The sequence below is a fragment of the Microcaecilia unicolor genome, chromosome 8, assembly GCF_901765095.1.
Source record: "Microcaecilia unicolor chromosome 8, aMicUni1.1, whole genome shotgun sequence".
In the NCBI taxonomy this organism is placed as follows: Eukaryota; Metazoa; Chordata; class Amphibia; order Gymnophiona; family Siphonopidae; genus Microcaecilia; species Microcaecilia unicolor.
In genome coordinates this window covers 22136619-22158106 of record NC_044038.1, presented here as the reverse complement: position 1 = coordinate 22158106, position 21488 = coordinate 22136619, and the positions used below count along the sequence as shown (strand labels likewise).

Below are 21488 nucleotides of genomic sequence, written 5' to 3'. Positions count from 1 at the left end.
TTGTTGGTGTTGGTCTGTGAATGACTTTCCATAGGCGGTGCTCATTACAGCATTTCGGTGCGTGAGTACATTCATGTTGTAGGGAAATTCTTATTCAGCAATGAGTGAGGCTGCTCTCCTGGCCCTGTATTTGTCCCAGTGGTTCAGGAGCCAGCACCCTCGGGTGTATCAAGGAGATGACAGGTTCAGGAGCAAGGGGGGGGTGGAGGTGGTGGAGATGAATACGGTAATGGAATTCCAACATGCGTGGGATAAACACAAAGGAATCCTGTTTAGAAGGAATGAATCCACAGAATCTTAGCGGAGATTGGGTGGCTACGCTGGTAATTGGGAGGCAAAACCGGGGCTGGGCAGACTTCTACGGTCTACGCCCTGATCGTAACTGAATAGATATGAATGGAATGGACTGCAGTGTAAATTTAAGGGGCTTCGACATTAGCTTCAGAACTCTTAGTACAAGAACAGTGCTGGGCAGACTTCTACGGTCTGTGCCAGAGCCGGTGGTTGGGAGGCGGGGCTGGTGGTTGGGAGGCAGGGATAGTGCTGGGCAGACTTATACGGTCTGTGCCAGAGCCGGTGGTGGGAGGCGGGGCTGGTGGTTGGGAGGAGGGGATAGTGCTGGGCAGACTTATACGGTCTGTGCCCTGAAGAGCATAGGTACAAATCAAAGTAGGGTATACACAAAAAGTAGCACACATGAGTTGTCTTGTTGGGCAGACTGGATGGACCGTGCAGGTCTTTTTTTCTGCCGTCATCTACTATGTTATGTTACTATTTACTATGTTACTATGTAAGGGGGATCACTGCTGGTATTAATCTGAGACTGAATCCTTCCTTGCCACTCTGAAACTGGGGCCTAATTTGCCATACAGTAGTCAGGGAAAACTTAGCAAGAAACGGAGTTTTTCACAAATTCATTTTCCCCTCATATGAAGCAGATAAAGACTTCAGTCGAGTTACATTAGCTGTTTCATAGGTAAATTGTGGACAGTGAACAGCATTGCAGTAGAAGTATTCTCCATATCTTCACCATGGCATTGGAAAATTGTTCAGTAATTCCATACCCAGTTGCCTCTCTGGCATGCAACTCCTTGAAATGACATGGTGAACTGGACTAGAAACTGGTTGACGGACAGACGCCAGAGGGTGGTGGTAAATGGAATTCACTTGGATGAGGGAAAGGTGAGTAGTGGAGTGCCTCAGGGATCGGTGCTGGGGCCGATTCTGTTCAATATATTTGTGAGTGACATTGCTGAAGGGTTAGAAGGTAAAGTTTGCCTTTTTGCGGATTTGTAACAGAGTGGACACCCCGGAGGGAGTGGAAAACATGAAAAAAGATCTGCAGAAACTAGAAGAATGGTCTAATGTTTGGCAATTAAAATTCAATGCAAAGAAATGCAAAGTGATGCACTTAGGGAGTAGAAATCCACAGGAGATGTATGTGTTAGGCGGTGAGAGTCTGATATGTACAGACGGGGAGAGGGATCTTGGGGTGATAGTATCTGAGGATCTGAAGGCGAGGAAACAGTGTGACAAGGCGGTGGCCGTAGCCGCCAGAAGGTTGCTAGGCTGTATAGAGAGGTGTGACCAGCAGAAGAAAGGAGGTGTTGATGGCCCTGTATGAGTTGTTGGTGAGGTCCCACCTGGAGTATTGTGTTCGGTTTTGGAGGCCGTATCTTGCTAAGGATGTAAAAAAAAAAAATTGAAGCGGTGCAAAGAAAAGCTACGAGGATGGTATGGTATTTGCGTTACAAAACGTATGAGAGACTTGCTGACCTGAACATGTATACCCTGGAGGAAAGGAGAAACAGGGGTGATATGATACAGACGTTCAAATATTTGAAAGGTATTAATCCGCAAACAAACCTTTTCCGGAGACGGGAAGGCGGTAGAACTAGAGGATGTGAATTCAGGTTGAAGGGGGGCAGACTGAAGAAAAATGTCAGGAAGTATTTTTTCACAGAGAGAGTGGTGGATACTTGGAATGCCCTCCCGCGGGAGATGGTGGAGATGAAAACGGTAACAGAATTCAAAAATGCGTGGGATAAACGTAACGGAATCCTGTTCAGAAGGAATGGATCCTCAGAAGCTTAGCGGAGATTGGGTGGCAGCACCGGTGGTTGGGAGGTGGGGCTAGTGGTTGGGAGGCGGGGCTAGTGGTTGGGAGGCGGGGCTAGTGCTGGGCAGACTTCTACAGTCCGTGCCCTGAAAATGGTAGATACAAATCAAGGTCAGGTATACATATAAAGCAGCGCATATGAGTTTATCTTGTTGGGCAGACTGGATGGACCATACAGGTCTTTTTCTGCCGTCACCTGCTATGTTACTATTTTATATATAAACACATAGCAAAATAGTTGGCAATCTGTACAAATCAGTCTGTTCACGCTTGGCACAACTGTTCTAAAAAGGGGTAAAGCTAGAACAGTGTCAAGTCCACCATCCCAACAAACTGAAAAAAAAAAGAAGGTTTATGTCAGTACATGTGTCCAGCATGAGATCAGAATTAGGACTGCCATGAGCAGCGCTAGACTGGTGACCAAGAACGAGTGTATAAAAAGCTCCATCAGACCAGTATCCTGTCTCTGACAGGAACCAGTCCAGATGCTGCCAAGAGATCTGGCAGATCCTACCAAATGCAAGTGTTGAGAGATCAGCAATAGTAGTAAATGTAACAGACTTAAATAGTTGAGGTTCATTTGTGTCCGTGGAGCAAAAGGGTGGTGACAACCCAGGGAAGAGCATCAGGACCACCGAAGTTCCATAAAAGTATTTTATTGGAAGCCAAAAGTGTGATCTGTCTTGACTGTATAAAGGTTGTGATGATCAGACGCCACCACATTCCATCAGGAGTCCAGAACTCTATGTACAGAAATATGTAGAAGTCTACTGGGCATACAATAAATAGCATAAAAACAAACAATGATATTGAATGACTTGGGATGAATGTAGAGTGAATGAGAAGGAAGGGAGAGGGGGGGATTAGTGATAGGGGGGGTGTCGAACTTTTAACTTGTCATATATACTGAGCGCATGGTGACATATGTTAATCTTAGGAGCGCAACTGGGATCGCTCTTTGTGCTCACATCACTCATACCTTTACTCACAGAAATATGTATACCATAAGAGGCTCATTTTCAAAGCACTTAGCCTCCCAAAGTTCCATAGAAACCTATGGAACTTAGCCTCCCAAAGTGCTTTGAAAATATGCCTCCATATGTCTTAGTGTCTTATATTGCCCTTTAAGCTTCCCATTGTCTCATTCCAATGTTTCAATGTTTGTGTTCCATTGTTATATTCCTTAACAATACTTTGATTGTCTCGCATACTCTGCACAATGTAATCCATAACCAAGTTGTAACAAATTGTATTTCCATTATTCATATCATATTGTAAGCCACACTGAGCCCGCAAAAAGGTGGGAAAATGTGGGATACAAATGCAATAAATAAATAAATAAATAAAAGGCATCAAAGTAAATGCAAGCCAAGCAGAGGATTAAGGGGCCATAAGAAACAAGTCCCCCCCATCTGGTATTTACTGTTACCAACTCTTATAAGTTGCCATATAGTAGGCTGTCACATATATTAGGACGCAGCGATCTTATAATTGGTTGGAAGCATACATAATAGGGTAGTAGGGGGACGGGGGGTGGGGGGTAGGGTAGGGAGGGGAGGGGAGGAGAATGTTAACAATGTGGTTGATGAATGTCCCGACGATCGACGGTTATGTTGGTAGCCCCTGATGCGCTTGTGCATGGGGGAGATAGCACTGTTGTACCACTAATACATTGCTGGAATACTAGGGGGGGGGGGAGGGGGGGACAAATTACTAAAGTTTGATGACTGACATTAACACTATGTCTTTTGTTGTGCAATCTTTGATGCTTGACTTTATGTACATTTAAATCGCTGGAGATGTTTAATGGTTTTGTCATCAATAAAAATGTTGAAATAAAAAAAAAAAATCAAAAAACAGACAAACAATAATTCTAGAACCATGAATAAATGTTAAAAAATGAAGGTAGTAGGTGAGTGAATGAAGGGACAATCAGATAATATACACAGTATACGATTACAATGGTCAAGCTGTGCTTCAGAACAGCAGATAGTAAAAGAAAGCTGTACAAGTGTAAAAAGGTACAACCTGATTACTATAGCAGCAGAAGGAAACAATGTATCAATCAGGTTGTATCCTTTTACACTTGTATACCTTTCTTCTTTTTTTTTTTTTAAATCTACTGTTTTGAAGCACAGCTGGACCTTTGTAATCGTTTATTGTGTATGTTACCTGATTGTCCCTTGTATTTAAACCCCCCTGTTTACCAAGCCTGCAATGCCGACAAGTGAATGGGCTGAGTTGGCAATAGTGTAGCTTGGTAAACAGGGGGATAAGTGTTCATTAGCATCCAAGACTGGACACAGGCCGTGTTTCGACCAAATAGGCCTGCATCAGGAGTCTAAAAATAAATACAGATTTATTTATTTGTTTACTAGCCGTTAAGCTCGTAAAAACGGGCGAGATTTGCAGCTACCCTCCTCGCCGCCGCTCCCTCCCGCCTCCGTGCCGGGCCCCCCGCACTGACCTGACAGCGCCTCTCACCTCACGGAGGTGAGAGGCGCTGTCAGGTCAGTGCAAGGGGCCCGATGCGGAGGAGGGCGGGAGTGGCGGCGGGGATGGGGGGGAGGGTGGAGGTTGGTGCGCGCGATGTTCGTTTCCAGGCGGCAGCGTCCGACAGTGACTCCGACTCCATTTCCCTCTCTGTTCCGCCCTCTGATGTCATCACGTCTTGACGCGAGGGCGGGACAGAGAGGGAAGTCTCTACTGCGCATTTGCAGGTGAGTCGGTCACTTGCCATTTATATGTTTGATTTCTTGCATTTGTATCCCACATTTTCCCACCTATTTGCAGGCTCAATGTGGCTTACATAATGCCGTAATGGCGATTGCCATTACCGGGATGAGAAATACAGAGTGGTATTGCGTTAAAGTTCAATGGTGACAGAGTAAATTAAGCAATCAAGCAAGTATCGAGGGTTCAGTTTTGTCCAGTTCTGGTATAAGTTTCGTTATCTGGAATTTAGGATCGATCATTGTGGTATGCCTTTTTGAACAGGTTGGTTTTTAGTGATCAGACTGTTGTGACTGTTGGAAGGGGTTGGGGGAACGGGCAGGGGTTAGGGAAGCCTTGTGGGGCCCTTATCCAGGTATGGGCAGCTCCTTGGAAGTCACCTAGGTGCGCCAAAATTCAGCGGCAGCACCCAAACAACTAAGCTGGTTATCTGGGTACCAGCATTAAAAATTGGCAGCGCCCCAGATACTTTCCGGGTCCACCCTGATAAATAATTAAAGGAACTAAATGCATAAAAAGTTTAAAACTCAAACTTAAAAACAGATTTTCGTCGCCCTTCTCTGCACCTTTTGTAATTCCACTATATCTTTTTTGAGATACGGCAACCAGAATTGAACACAATATTCGAGGTGTGGTCGTACCATGGAGCAATCCAAAGGCATTATAACGTCCTCATTTTTGTTTTCCAAACTGTGGAACAGTTGACCTTTATGGATTTGTTCAGAAACTTCATAAAAGAATTTTAAGGCAGCTTTTAAAACCTACAATTTTGTCCGTTTTTCACCCAGACTAACGACTCCCAACGGGTTTTGTGCGTTTGCGACTTTGCAGCTTCTGGTGATGTGGTTTGTCTGTACTGTCTTATGCTTTGTGTTACCCACCTTCCTCTTATGTTTCCTTTTTTAAAGTTACTTTGATATTACTTTTGTTATAATTTTCATTGTTCCTTTTTATTATTATTTTATTAAGATTATAGCATATGAATTATTATAACCTAGATTACCCTTTGTTTCTGTCTTTTCTTGCCCTGTCTTTAGAAATTATCTGTAAACCTCTTTGATGTATTTTGAGTTAATGGTATATTAAATAAAGATGAACATGAACAACATCCTGGCCAGGTGATACACACCAGGGCTGCTCCAAAAAAAACCTGCAATTGCAAGCCCTAAAATTGACCACTAGGTGTCACCATTTCATAATGACTATGATGCCCTTGGCCCTGCTGCAAAGGCTGTGAGCTGCCTCTGCAGCATCCATATTCCTAATAACATTTTGTTGTGCACAGCTGTGCCTTTAGTGTTTGTGTAAACTCCCCCTCACACACGCTTTGTTAAAAAAAAAAAAGAAGATAATTTTGGCAAATAAGGCCATTCATATTCTGGAGAAACTGTGCGGAATCTTGTTGTGGTTTCATGTTGGTTGACCTTGTCACCTTTTCTTGCTGACTCAACACCTCCGTATTGCTACTGTGTTACATGTCAGCCTGTTCTTCTCCCCTTTCTGGCCCTCAAATGTTCCACGTGTGGTTTTGCATTGTTTATGAACTTGAGTACCAGTAACTTTCAATTGTGGGTTGTTACTATAGCTTTTCTGTTTAAATATTTGAATGTGGCAGTAGTCTGTGGGCAGACTGGCATTTTTGTCTGCACGTCGTTGACGTTTTCTAGAAAGGACATGAGGTGCCCTTTTTGGTCAGCAGTGCCAGAAAGGAGTTAGTTAAATTGAGATCCCTTCCTTATACTGAATTGTGTTTAATTTCTGAGGAGGCGAGAGTTTAAGCTTTATGGATTGAAAACAAATCTGGATACTGCTGTGCTTTCTCTCAGTTGGTGCCTGAACTGCAGCATTTAAAGTAGGAGCATAGCGAAGAAGATTTATGCCTGGATTCTGTGTAGGTCACCCAAATAAACTAATTAGTCAATTAGCTGCTAACAGTCAATTATTGAACAAGCACTTAATTGACAGTAATTAGGAGTTACGCGCGGATCTGCTTTACGCCCTATTATAACATGTACACCTAATTTTCATAGAGCGCAACTCCGAAGAGGGTGTGGTCATGGGAAGGGCACAGATGGGTCAAGGATGCTCCCAGAAATTAGGTTCGATGTTACAGAATATCAACAGTTGCATTCCAGCCTTTGGTAGGCGTAAATTGCATATTACGCAAGTATTCTATAAAGAATACTCCGTGCAGTGCGCCCTTTACAGAATTGTAGCTTAAACGGCGCAACCCGGTGCCAAATTTAGAGCCCTGTTTACTAATGTGCATTCGTGTTTTTAGCGTGCCTACACTTAGCGCGTGCACTAACCACGTAGGCGCCTATAGGGATATTGTAGGCACGTACATGGTTAACGCGCGTTAAAAATGTTAACGTTCCTATAACGCTGCTTAGTAAACAGGGCCCTCAGGGCGCTATTTATTGAATCTTAAAGACCAAAACAGGAGATGGTGTTAGAATTAAAGATGGACAACTTTCAGGCCAAGAAAGAAAACTAGAGATAGGATCGAGTGTAGGGAAGCGAGCCAAAGAGGGTTGAAATTTAGCTTAAGTGCCTATTTAATTCAGATACTAGTCTCTCCTTGTGGAATTTTCTTGTTGGCGCCTGCGGTGGTTAGAAGAAAGATAGTTCTGTAGGAGCAGCTCAGGTGTATATTGTATTTATCATCTGGTAATGTCAGTGTTAGAATGATGTGTTTTTGTTTTTACAAAGGGGGGTTTTATCGTGCATTAGATGTCAATCCAATGCCTGTCTAGTTCATTCCACTTAAATCTGCCGCATTACTTAGGAGCCTGAAGCTAATTTTAGAGCTGATCTCCTACTAGGTGGGTGGTATCTGGCAATTGCTAATGCTAAATGGCTAATCTCTTCCCCTGTGCCACCTAGCTTGACGCATCTCTCTGTGGGTTTCTTCAGCACAGTCTCTTATAATGGGTTTATAATTAAGATTTCAGCAATTCCCATCAGCTTTCCAGAAATGGTCCCCAGGAACCACAAGACTAGTTACTTGGGAATCAGAAGGAATAGCCATCTTATCTTATCCTCCCTTTTCACCAAATACTTTAAATCCCCTTCCAGTAACTTGTTTTGAAGGCACCTTTTGGTACTTTCTTTGCTCCTTCTGTTCAAAAGAACATACCTCACCGACCCAACATAAAATAACTGGACATCTGCGACACAATTTGAGGCATATTTTCAGAGCACTTAGAAACCTATGGAACTTTGGAAGGCTAAGTGCTTTGAAAATATGCCTCAATGTAACCAAAGACCGTAATGGACATTACCTGACTCTTCCTCCCCTCTCCCTATCCAAGTTCCCCCCAACTGTACCTACCATATATGTACCTCATTCTACCACAATTATGGTTTTGAATTAATCCAGATCATGTATTTGTTCAAACCGGAATCGGCTAATGCCGTTTACGGTAATACGTAAGCCACACTGAGCCTGCAAAATGGTGGGAAAATGTGGAATACAAATGCTACAAATAATAATAATAATTCTGGAATTCTGCACAGTGCAGAATTTACTTTTTTCACACAGAATCTTTAGCGTGGTCCCTGTTCCCACAGTAAAGGCCAGCTGGCTGCCCGATTCCATTCCCCCCCCCCCCCACACACACACAAAGCCTCAGCAGGCCCTTCCCAGGCTTAATATGTCCTGGTGGTCTAGTGGCCTCTTCAGGGGCAGGAAAGAACCCTACTGGAAAAGGATGGACAGAGTGTGGAGGGGTTGGAAAAAGTAAATGGTATACAGTTCTGTATACAGGAAGGGAGGGAGGAAGGAGGGGGGGCTGTAAAGTGGGTGTGGGGTAGGCTGAAGTATGGGCGCAGGGAGGAGGCTAGAAAAAAATAAATATGGCTGGTATTTGTACAGGGAGGGGGGCTGTAAGGTGGATGAAGTGTGGGTGCAGGGACGGGGGCTGGGAACAAAGGTGGATGGCTGTGGGTGCAAAAATATTGTTTAAATCATGACAAAGGAACTTTCAGAATTTGCAAATTTTTTGGCGCAGAATTCCGGCAGGAGCAACTCCTGGCTTGTGGACAGCAGGGCACTACTACTACTTATCACTTCTATAGCGCTACAAGGCATACGCAGCGCTGTACACCATACATGAAAAGACAGTCCCTGCTCAAAGAGCTCACAATCTAAATATGGAATGTTGCTAGTGGAATAGCAACATTCCATGTAGAATCTCAAATAGTAGCAACATTCCATGTAGAATCTCAAGTAATAGCAACATTCCATGTTCCACTGCACTAACCACTAGGCTACTCCTCCACTAGCAACATTCCATCTAGAAGCCTGCCCTTGCAGATCAGCAACTACTACTACTACTACTTATCACTTCTATAGCGCTACAAGGCATACTCACAGAAACAGAAGCCTGCGTGGCCGCATTGCTGATCTGCAAGGGCAGGCTTCTACATTACTACTACTACTACTTATCACTTCTATAGCTACAAGGCATGCGCAGCGCTGTACACCATACATGAAAAGACAGTCTCTGCTCAAAGAGCTCACAATCTAAATAGGACAGACAAACGGACAGAACAACTAAGAGGTAAGGGAATTAAAGAGGTGAGGATAAAAGGGTACAGGGCAAGTGAGTAGTGGTTAGGAGTCAAAAGCAGCGTTAAAGAGGTGGGCTTTTAGCCTGGATTTGAAAACGGCCAAAGACGGGGCTAGACGTACAGGCTCGGGAAGTCTATTCCAGGCGTGAGGTGACTTGAGGAGAGGGCAAATGTGAGCATAGCGACTCTGGCGGAAAATGAGTCGCGCAGCAGAGTTTTGGACTGATTGAAGAGGAGAGAGATGGCTAAGTGGGAGGCCGGTGAGGGGTAGCTCAGGATAATTTCTAATGATTTCTAGCTTGGGTCCTGTAATATCTTGTTTTGCATTGCTTTAAAAAATAAAATCAGGCAGGAAACAGAGGCTTACTGAAAAATGCTTTAAAAGCTTGAATTGAACATCTGAACTGGGATTAGTCCTTACCTGGAGGTTTCTTTTCAAACTCTTTTTGCTATTGTTGCTATATTTACTCTGACCTTTTCTTCCCAGTTTTAACTTTTTCCATCTTAAATCTAGCATCGGCAGAGCAGTCCTTTGAAGCTATATAACAATGTGCCTTGTGAATACTCATGTGCACCTCACTCTGGTCACCAGGTGCTACTGCTACACAAATAACTGGGGCTCGATACACAAAAGTCCCTGTTAAAAGCTGTGTGCATTTAGATCCTCGGTAGAACTGACTGATTTCAACATAGCGAGCAATGCTCAAGGAAAAATGAATTCTTACCTGATAATTTTCTTTCCATTAGTCCCAACAGATCAATCCAGAGACTTGTGGGTTGTGACCCTCTACCAGCAGGTGGAGACAGAGAGAACCTCCGAGGTTTGCTATATGTGGACCTGTGCAGCCAAGTAAACCTCAGTATGAACGATACCAAAGCAGTGGAATGGAAACAATAGAAAACTCTCCTGACATTGCCAGACCAAATGCCCAACATACTTCCACCACTTCTAACTTTATTTCTTTTTATTATTTAATCAAACGAAGGAACAATCAGAACAACGCAATCCGAAAAACTAACCAACCGAAACAAAACCGCAGACAGTAAATCCAGGGGGGGAGGGGGGGGGCTTCTGGACTGATCTGTTGGGACTAATGGAAAGAAAATTATCAGGTAAGAATTAATTTTTCCTTCCATGGCATCCCACAGATCAATCCAGAGACTTGTGGGATGTACCCAAGCAGTCCTCAAGTAGGGCGGGACAAGCCAAACACCGCATCTTGACTAGATGCCACAGCCACCCGGTAATGAAGACTGAATGTATGGACAGAAGCCCATGTAGCTGCCCTGCAGATATCTTCCAGAGAAACCAAACGGGACTCTGCATAGGAGTAAGATTGAGCTCGTGTAGAATGAGCACGAACTTGCAAAGGGGCTTGCTTGCTTATATTGCACAGGAAAAGGAGGAACTGAAAGCCTTTTACCTTGGTGTGAAGCATCTAGAGTTCCTGTAAATGAGACCACAGAACCTTCTGCAGTAGGCTGGCCCTAGTTCTCTTGTGATCTTTGTAACTGCATGCCTTTGTACAATGCATATTTTAATGCATCCTTATGCCCAGTTGCCAGATGTAACTTTTTTTTCCCCCATCGAGGAGAGATATTCAGATATCCCCCCTTCCCTCACTGTGGCACAACTCTCCCTCCTTTTGGTAGCAGAAGTACAGCTGTCTCCTTCTGATGACAGCAGCTCAGCATCCTCCCCACCTCCACCTAGCATCCCTTCTTTTTCTCCTCTTCCATTCCTTCTTCGCTCTGGCTCACTCCTTTTCTTGACACCCTTGCCATGTATTCCACTTTCTTTCCTCCTCTGCATTCTTCTCTTTTCCTCTCCTCCTCTCTCTCCCACCCATCTCTAACCCAAGAGCTTCCATCTCTTTCTTCAGTGCCCGCCTACCCCCAGCAGCCCTTCTCTCTCACTCACCACAGGAACAAAAATTCAAATTCTGTTGTCATCTCAAGAGTAACACAAACTCCCTGACCTACCAGATACAAGTTGTGAAGTGAGAGCATGATGGCACGTCTACCCAGTTAGCTTAAGGGCATGGAGCAGACACACTTGGCCTTTAAGTGACCATCAGCAAACTGGCTGCAACCAGCACTCCACAGAGCAGACAATAACTAACTGTTACTGTGGGCGGTAAGATGCACCACTGTAATTAGTAAGATGAATTAAGGCTGGGAGCAAAAAAAATAAAGGATGAAGGAAAGAGTTCAAAGGAACCACAGAATCTGCAGGGTGGCGGGGAAGGGGAGAGAAACGATGACTGCATTTCTACCTTGATGAGTTAATATCTCAGCTTAGGCTGTGGGTATCTAAAAATAAAATTAAAAAAAATGTGTTTTAAAATCACTTCCGTCACCACTACTCAGGAAACCAATGGCTGCTAATGTCAACGGGACTGAATGACATGCCTTGAGGAGCTTAGACAAAAGCACATTGGTTTCTATTATCTTGAGTATCTGTTGTTCGCTTGTTTGTTACATGCGGAAGGACATGTTCTATCACAGCCCGAAAGACTTAAAAAAAGAAAATCTACTACTGTATCAATTATGACAGAGCTACAAATAGTTCAAGCAATAGTTATTCACAACGAAACGAACACTGGAACCTGGCTTTACGCAAGGATTTTCCCCATTGACAGAGAACGGAAGATGATCTTTTGATGTGTTGGGCCTTTCCTGCATTTTACAGCCAGTTGGTATCGGACAACCTGGTTCTGATTTTTCGTACCAGAAGTGGAAGTAAAAACGGAAAAGCCAGTGAAAATGATATAAGAAATAATGGGATGCTTCCGGCCAGCATTATCTGACAACAGCAGTTTGTTAAAACTCACAGATGAAGTGGTGTCCTATTCTGAACAGAAACGGTTTTCTTGAATAGGGATGGCTTCAGCGCTAGGTGCCTTATTGCTGACTCTGGAAATATGGGTTTTTATCAGATGATTGTCCCAGCTACCCTGGGAATTAAAACATAAATATGGGAATACTAGTAAAAAAGGCCCGTTTCTGTCAGAAATGAAACGGGCGCTAGCAAGGTTTTCCTCGGAGTGTATGTTTGAGAGAGAGTGTGTGAGAGATGGAGTGTGTGTGTCAGAGAGAGAATGAGAGAGAGAGAGACAGAGTGTGTGTGTGTTTGTGTGAGAGACTGTGTGAGAGACAGAAAGGGGCATAATCAAACGAAAACGTCTATCTCCATGGGCGTTTATCTCCGAGAACAGGTCCGTGAAGGGGCGGACCAAAGCGTATTTTCGAAAAACATGGACGTTTATCTTTTTTTGAACTGGGCGATTTTGTTTTTCAGCGATAATGGAAACCGAAAGCGCCCAGCTCAAAAACGAATAACTCCAAGACATTCGTGGGAGGGGCCAGGATTCGTAGTGCACTGGTCCCCCTCACATGCCAGGACACCAACCGGGCACCCTAGGGGGCACTTTTACAAAAAAAAAAAAAAACAAGGTAAAACAGCTCCCAGGTGCATAGCACCCTTCCCTTGGGTGTTGAGCCCCCCAAATCCCACTCAAAACCCACTGCCCACAAATCTACACCATTACTATAGCCCTAAGGGGTGAAGGGGGGCACCTACATGTGGGTTTGGGAGGCGGTTTGGAGGGCTCCCATTTACCAGCACAAGTGTAACAGGTGGGGGGGATGGGCCTGGGTCCACCTGCCTGAAGTCCACTGCACCCCCTAATAACTGATCCAGTGACCTGCATACTGCTGCCAGGGAGGTGGGTATGACATTTGAGGGTGAAAATAAAAAGTTGTGAAACGGCATATTTTGTGGTGGGAGGGGGTTTGTGACCACTGGGGGAGTCAGGGGAGGTCATCCCCGATTCCCTCCAGTGGTCATCTGGTCATTTAGGGCACTTTTTGGGGCCTTATTCGTGGAAAAACAGGGTCCTGGAAAAGTGCCCTAAATTCTCGCTAAAAACGCATATTTTTTTCCCATTATCGGCGAAAGGCGCCCATCTCTGATCGGCCGATAACCACGCCCCAGTTCCGCCTTCACCACGCCTTCGACACACCCCCATCAACTTTGTCCGCATCTGCGACGGAGTGCAGTTGAAAACGTCCAAATTCGGCTTTCAATTATACCGCTTTATTTGTTTTTGTGAGATAAACGTCTATCTCCCGATTTGGGTCACAATATAGGCGTTTTTCTATTTCGATTATAAGCAGGAGAGTGTCTGTGTGTGTGACACTGTGTGTGTGTGACAGAGAGATAGAGTACGTCAGAGAGAGTGTATGTGAGAGACAGTGAGTGAGTGAGTGTGTGCCCCCTCCCCTCCTTTATGGTCTGAGGACCCCCTTCCACCCCCACCTCTCTGGTCTCAGGACCACCCTCATCCCCTCCCTCCCTTGCCCCCCCTCCAGCCACCCATGTCCAGTGACCCTCCTCTCCCCCTGCCCCCCTCCAGCCACCCACTGGAGGTGAGAATTATTATATAGGATGTGAGCAACAGTGAAGCAGATTTAGGGGCCCTTTTACTAAGGTGCGCTAACAGATTTAGTGCACACTAAATAAGGCGCCCATAGGAATATAATGGGCTTCTTATCATTTAGTGCGCATTAAATGGACCCCTTAGTCAAATATTCCTTTTTATTCTTTTCAGTTCAAAAGAATGTTGAAAAGATATTGTACATATGGAGATGGAAAAATGTTTTTGTCTGTAGGCAAAATAACTCTCCAAAAACTTCAACAGCAGGGAACAAAGATGTTGGACCAGATCTTGCACTTGAAACAAAGCCGTCCCCCCTCCCAAATATATGACCCAGTGCACTACCATGGGAGAAAAGCTCTAGCATCTGCAGCATACAGACACTGATTCGCTGTAACATAGGGAAGTCTGCCTGTCAAACTACCCCATTTCCTCCTCTACATAGCGAGCCAGGTCCACAGATGCACACACACACGCATTTATACACACAGAAGGGTTGGAAGTATTTTCATGAGGAATACACCACATTCTTTCTCTGCTCCTGGCCCTGCTGGGCTGACTGTTCATGATTAGATATACATGTCATTTTCTCTCTTGTAAACTCTACTGTCAAACCTGGTGACTGAACCACGTAGTTTGCTACAGGTCGCTTATATGTACAGCCTGCTAGTGGTGGAAGGGAACAGAAATCCTTGTTGCATGGGGACAGTGGCACCCTGCGTTTCAAGTACAAAGTCAATCCGTAGGAATGTGACAATGACATTTAATGGTTAGAGATATCATCATACTTGATTTCACTGTATTATTCTGTTGAAACCAGTGGAATGTTTGGAAACTGTTTTTTTTTTTTGTTGTTGTTGTTGTTACATTTGTACCCCGCGCTTTCCCACTCATGGCAGGCTCAATGCAGCTTACATGGGGCAATGGAGGGTTAAGTGACTTGCCCAGAGTCACAAGGGTTAAGTGACTTGCCCAGAGTCACAAGGAGCTGCCTGTGCCGGGAATCAAACTCAGTTCCTCAGGACCAAAGTCCACCACCCTAACCACTAGGCCACTCCTCACCACTAGGCCACGCCTCCACTGTTGCTACTATTTGAGATTCTACATGGAATGTTGCTATTCCACTAGCAACATTCCATGTAGAAGTCGGCCCTTGCTGATCACCAATGTGGCCGCGCAGGCTTCTGCTTCTGTGAGTCTGCACATACGTGCAGGACGTCAGACTCACAGAAACAGAAGCCTGCGCAGCCTTCTACATGAAATGTTGCTAGTGGAATAGCAACATTCCATGTAGAATCTCCAATAGTAGCAACATTCCATGTAGAATCTCCAATAGTAGCAACATTCCATGTAGAATCTCCGATAGTATCTATTTTATTTTTGTTACATTTGTACCCCGCGCTTTCCCACTCATGGCAGGCTCAATGCGGCTTACATGGGGCAATGGAGGGTTAAGTGACTTGCCCAGAATCACAAGGAGCTGCCTGTGCCGGGAATCGAACTCAGTTCCTCAGTTCCCCAGGACCACTAGGCCACTCCTCCACGCCACTGTTCTAGTCAGATTGTTCCATCCCTCTGTCCTTCAGGTTAGAGACCACACACACAATGGGGGTGGAAAGCGCTCCACGAGTCAAATTCTTCATGCTTTCCCTGCTTGTTTAAATGCACACACAGGCGCTTTTACTGAAAGTACTGGAAGATTTATTGCTTAGAGAGCACTGCCACTGCTTACCCTGGGATTGGTAGCATGGAACGTTCTAAGCAGGTACTTATGATTGGCTACTGTTGGAAGCAGGATACGGAGCTACATGGACCATTGGTCTGACCAGTATGGCTACTGTTATATTGTTAAGCATAAGGTACAGTTGCATACCAGTGGGTGACTTCTATAAATGGCACCAACGAGGAGTGACTTAGAGGGGGCATAATAGAACGGGGTCGGCCATCTATAATGACGGCCTCGGAAAGCGGCGTACCTGACCGTATTTTGTTTCGATAATACAGTCGGCGCCAGCTAAATCTCAACATTTCGGCCGCCCTTAGAGATGGCCGACATTGGTTTTCGCCGATAATGGAAACTAATGGCGGCCATCTCAAAACCAGTCAAATCCTAGCCATTTGGTCGTGGGAGGAGCCAGCATTTGTAGTGCACTGGTCCCCCTCACATGCCAGGACACCAACCGGGCACCCTAGGGGGCACTGCAGTGGACTTCACAAATTGCTCCCAAGTGCATAGCTCCCTTACCTTGTGTGCTGAGCCCCCCAACCCCCCCTCAAACCCCCCACTACCCACAACTGTACAACACTATTACAGCCCTTAAAGGGTAATGGGGGGCACCTAGATGTGGGTACAGTGGGTTTCGGGTAGGTTTTGGAGGGCTCCCATTTACCACCACAAGTGTAACGGGGGGGGGGGGGGGGGATGGGCCTGGGTCCGCCTGCCTGAAGTGCACTGCATACCCACTAAAAACTGCTCCAGGGACCTGCATATTGCCTTCAGGGAGCTGGGTATGACATTTGAGGCTGGCAAAAAAATGATTTTTAATTTTTTTTTTGGGTGGGAGGGGGTTGGTGACCACTGGGGGAGTAAGGGGAGGTGATCCCCAATTCCCTCCGGTGGTCATCTGGTCAGTTTGGGCATCTTTTCAAGGCTTGGTCGTGAACAAAATGGGACCAAGTAAAGTCGGCTAAATGCTCGTCAGGGCCGGCCTTCTTTTTTCCATTATCGGCCGAGGACGGCCATCTCTTAACCACGCCCCCGTCCCGCCTTCGGTACACTGCCGACACGCCCCCTTGAACATTGGCTGGCCCTGTGACGGAAAGCAGTTGAAGCCGGCCAAAATCGGCTTTCGATTATACCGATTTGGCTGGCCTTAGGAGAAGGCCGGCCATCTCCCGATTTGTGTCGGAAGATGGCCGCCTTTCTCCTTTGAAAATAAGCAGGATAGTTACTAAGATCACAAAGGGGTTTTTGAATGTTTTTTTGTTTTGTATTCATTTGATATCTTTGCCTAATTATTTGTTGTTCAGTTTGGCAATTTGATCTTACCCTAGAGAGATTACAAAAATCTTGAGATAAGGTAGATTTGATGGGTTGGGTGGGGGGAGGTGGGAGGGTTTGGGATGGAAATGAAACTTGTTAAAATATTGAACAACACAAGTTGTGCCTAAAGTTTGGCACGTTTAAGCAGAGAGATCACACGTAAATTTAGGCACCACCATTTTGCACTCTCGAAAATGTGGTGCAAAGGTCCCTGCCTAAATTTATGCACAGAGCACCGTTATTCAATAATTACGCATGTAACGCAAAACCATGCCCCAAAACGCACACAACCCTCCCATTTCCATGTCCCCCTTTATCAGGATGCATTTGAATTTTAGGCGCAGATGTCCCAATTAAATCTAATTAGCGCCAGTAATGGCTTGTTCCGTGTCCCCCTTTCTTCAGGATGCATTTGAATTTATGCGCAGATGTCCCAATTAAATCTAATTAGTGCCAATAATTGCTTGTTAAAAAGCCCATTATTGGCACTAACTGGCTCATTTATTCTATTGAATTGAGCATGCAAATCAGGGGCGTTTGCGGGGGGCGGGGAGGCAGACGCAATAATCAACAGACAGGACCGAAAGGTTTTAGACTTAGGGTTGAAGGCTCAACTACAACTCACATCTGCATCTAAAATGATTGTGCACAATATTTATAGTCTTAAAAATTAATAAGGCTAATCTCGCCTCAAACCTGTTATTTTCTCCTGTGCTTTACTTCCTGGCCTGTGTGTGTGTGTATAAGAACAATTTAAAAAAGGGTTATACGTGTGCCATCCGAATAGCCACCTGGCTGGGTAAGGTCCTACGATGGGCATGCAGACTTTTCCCCAAGTAGTGCTGGAAGCATGCTATACTGAACTGCATTCTCCTCAAATAGGCAGCTTTCCACAGGAGGAAAAAAACAAAAAGCAAAACCACATTATCAGAGAAGCCAGGTTCTTCCTCTGAAGCTCTGGATTGAGCAGCACTTACTGGAAAGGCCGCAGTGGGTCACTTCCTTGGGGATAGGTCAGGCCTGTTTATGCTAAGTGACTTGGGTATTGTTACAGCCTCAGTTTCCTCCCCGCTGTTCTGCTCGACTGCTGGAACTGTTATTTCCTGGAGCCCTGTGGTATGACCAACATGCACTTTCCTCCTGCTCACACACAGCTGAAAAGCAAAAGGCAGGAAGCCAGAAGAGTGGCATCCATAGAGATGGGCAGGAAGGGGAAGTTACAATTAATGCTTCTAGGTCGCACATACACAAAACTATTCAGATCAGTGTGGGCTTATATAATAAGAGTAGGGCAGACCCTAGATCATAACAACCAACCATCTATCATTGAAATGTTTACAAAGCAGTTAATTGAATTTATGATAAAGCTAGGTCTTTGTTTCTGAAAAATCTGGAAATTAGTTTCATGGCGTAAATATGGTGGTACTGTAGTCCACCATTTTGGCTGCTTGATAAGCAAACAAAGTGGGCAGGTCTGATTTCTAAAGGAAATTGAAGGAAGAGGTAACGTCTCCAAGTCTTTTCCACAGTTCTTCCCATGCAATACAATTAAAGATAGGGATGGGACTTGATATACAGCCTTTCTGTGGTTATAATCAAAACGGTTTACATATTACATACAGGTACTTATTTTGTACCTGGGGCAATAGAGGGTTAAGTGACTTGCCCAGAGTCACAAGGAGCTGCAGTGCGAATCGAACTCAGTTCCCCAGGATCAAAGTCCACTACACTAACCACTAGGCTACTCCTCCACTAGCAACATTCCATGTAGAAGCCTGCCCTTGCAGATCAGCAACGCAAACTCACAGAAACAGAAGCCTGCGCAGCCGCGTTGCTGATCTGCAAGGGCAGGCTTCTACATGGAATGTTGCTAGTAGAATAGCAACATTAACATTCCATGTAGAATCTCCAATAGTAGCAACAGAATCTCAAATAGGGAAAGGGAAATGGGACTTGATATACCGCCTTTCTGTGGTATTTTGCAACTACATTCAAAGCGGTTTACATATATTCAGGTACTTATTTTGTACCAGGGGCAAATGGAGGGTTAAGTGACTTGCCCAGAGTCACAAGGAGCTGCAGTGCGAATCGAACCCAGTTCACCAGACTCAAAACCCCCTGCACTAACCACTAAGCTACTCCTCCAAATTCCAATACGATTAAAGATGACATGTAAAATGGAGCCTGACCATATAAAATCAGAAACACAAAACAGTATAATTTAAAAATTGAACAGGCTTCAGTTGGCAACCACTGAAGTTTACAAATGAATGGCAAGATGTTCTCAAACTCAGAGGATTTAAAGATCAACTGAGCCACAGTACTTTGCAGTGTCTGCAATCTGCGGTGAATCGAGGCACTACGTCCTATATATATGATGTTGCAGTGTTAATTTCTTCTAATCATTATAAAATGCTTTTTTTCCATAAATTTTGCATCAGGAATAAAATGGGCCCCGAGGATGGTGGACATGCAATAACAGTATTAAAGCACTACTGTTAAAAATCCAACTCCTTAACATTTTGGTTTTAGTGGAGCAGTAGAATAATGGTTAGAGCAGTGAACTGAGAACCAGAGAAGCCGGGGTTCAAAACCCACTGCAACTCCTTATGAATTTGGGCAAGTCACTTAGTGGCCCTTACTACTACTACTTAACATTTCTAGAGCGCTACTAGGGTTACGCAGCGCTGTACAAAATTAATAACTAAGGACGGTCCCTGCTCAGAAGAGCTTACAATCTAAAGGACGAAATGTCAAGTTGGGGTAGTCTAGATTTCCTGAGTAGAGGTGTTGTGATTAGGTGCCGAAAGCGACATTGAAGAGGTGGGCTTTGAGCAATGATTTGAAGATGGGTAGGGAGGGGGCCTGGCATATATGCTCAGGGAGTTTGTTCCAAGCATGGGGTGAGGTGAGGCAGAAAGGGCGGAGCCTAGAGTTGGCGGTGGTGGAGAAGGGTACTGAAAGGAGGGATTTGTCTTGAGAGCGGAGGTTACGGGTAGGGACGTATGGGGAGATGAGGGTAGAGAGGTAAGGAGGGGTCCTTTTACTAAAGCTTAGCATGCGCTAAGTACCATGTGGCCTTTAGTTATAAAATAGGATGTGCAGCATTTAGTGTGTGCTAAAAAGGAGTAGTGTATAGTCAGTCACCCTATGTATAAAAGGCTTGGGAGAAGAGCCAGGCTTTCGCCTGCTTCCTGAAGAAAGAGGTAGGAAAGTAACTCAGCTTGAACTACTACTGAAAGGGGATGATCTAAATCCAAAATCCCTTCTCTTCTATCTTTATAAGTGAATTGAAAAAAAAATGTCTACAAAACGTCTATATCGGGGGTGGGCAACCTTTATACACAAAAGGCTGCATGAATGTCAGGCGGCAACATTAAATAATGTTGGGACCGGAAACGCACAGAGCTCTACAGACCTTCTGTGATAAATAAATACATCAAATCTTTTACTGAAAACAAAGGAACCAAACTGCTAAGAGTGGCTATTCTGAAAATATTTGTAAAATACAATATTTAAAATTGCCTAAACTCTGGTTAATGACGTTTTCTGTATATACTTCCCATGGTCTGGTGGGCCACAAGTTGCCCACCCCTGGTCTACATTGTAATGTTTTTTTTTTTTTCCATTGGTATTTAACTGAGCAGTCTGATTCTAAATTGCTGTGGCTCAAATACTATCATTTCATCCGGATTGTAATACAGGCTGGATGCGAGCAGGTTTTAGGATCTAGAGCACTGTGAAAGGAGAAGCCACCTACAGTTCCCAGCTGTCAGTCTTCTCAGATTCCTGTAATTTAAAACCATTTTCTTCCTGGGCTGGCAGGAGCACAGGACAGTGAAGTGACACCTGAAAATTAAGCTTAAGGTCGTCCAAGAAGTCTTGCGTATGTGCGCTTGTCACTGAATTACATTTTGAGGACTTCAGAGGCAGCATACAAAGCCCCGCTCCAAGAGGGCTGTTCAGAACCATGGTGCTACACCCCTTATTTCTAGAACGCTGCAAGGTGCATGCAATGAAAATTTGTTTCAAGCCTATTTAGTCTATGCTCCATGGCCAGGAATGTCAAACGGCTGCTGGCCCCCCAGCCCTTCCCCTGCCCTAATCCTGAACATGACCTAGTGAGGTCAGAACTGTATTTTAAACACAACAATCGTAACTTTAAATGTACAGCTCATTCTCCTGCACAGCGGAGTGGAGAAGTGGCCAGCTTAGTGGTCAGAGAAGCAGGCGGTAAAGCCAGGGTTCAAATCCTGCTTTTCCCACTGATGTGTTTTGGGACCTTCATTGCCTTAGGCACAGTTTAGACTGTAAGCAGTGGCATAGCTACGTGGGCCTGCCCCCCCCCAAAAAAAAATTTCTTCTGGGACCCTGGTTTTGCTGGCAGGGGTCCCCAACCCCCACCAGCTGAAGCCTTGTCCAGCGCCAGTCTCTGGCGCTGCTGCGTTGCCTGCCCTGCTCTGTCTTCCCCTCACGTCCTGCCGGCTCCTTTTAGGTATTTGCTGCGGCAGTGGGTGGGGAGCGGCAGGGGGGCAGCAGACCAAAATGTGTGTCCCCCCCCACCTCGGGCTCTGGCCCC

General features: G+C 45.0%; 2 protein-coding genes across 2 annotated transcripts in view; one reads left to right on the top strand and one right to left on the bottom strand.

Moving 5' to 3' along the window:
* Positions 1–21488, bottom strand: part of C8H7orf50 (chromosome 8 C7orf50 homolog) — a 292879-nt gene that overhangs the window by 78071 nt on the left and 193320 nt on the right. The gene's annotated exons all lie outside the window — the stretch shown is intronic.
* Positions 1–21488, top strand: part of GPR146 (G protein-coupled receptor 146) — a 59669-nt gene that overhangs the window by 750 nt on the left and 37431 nt on the right. The window lies entirely within an intron of this gene.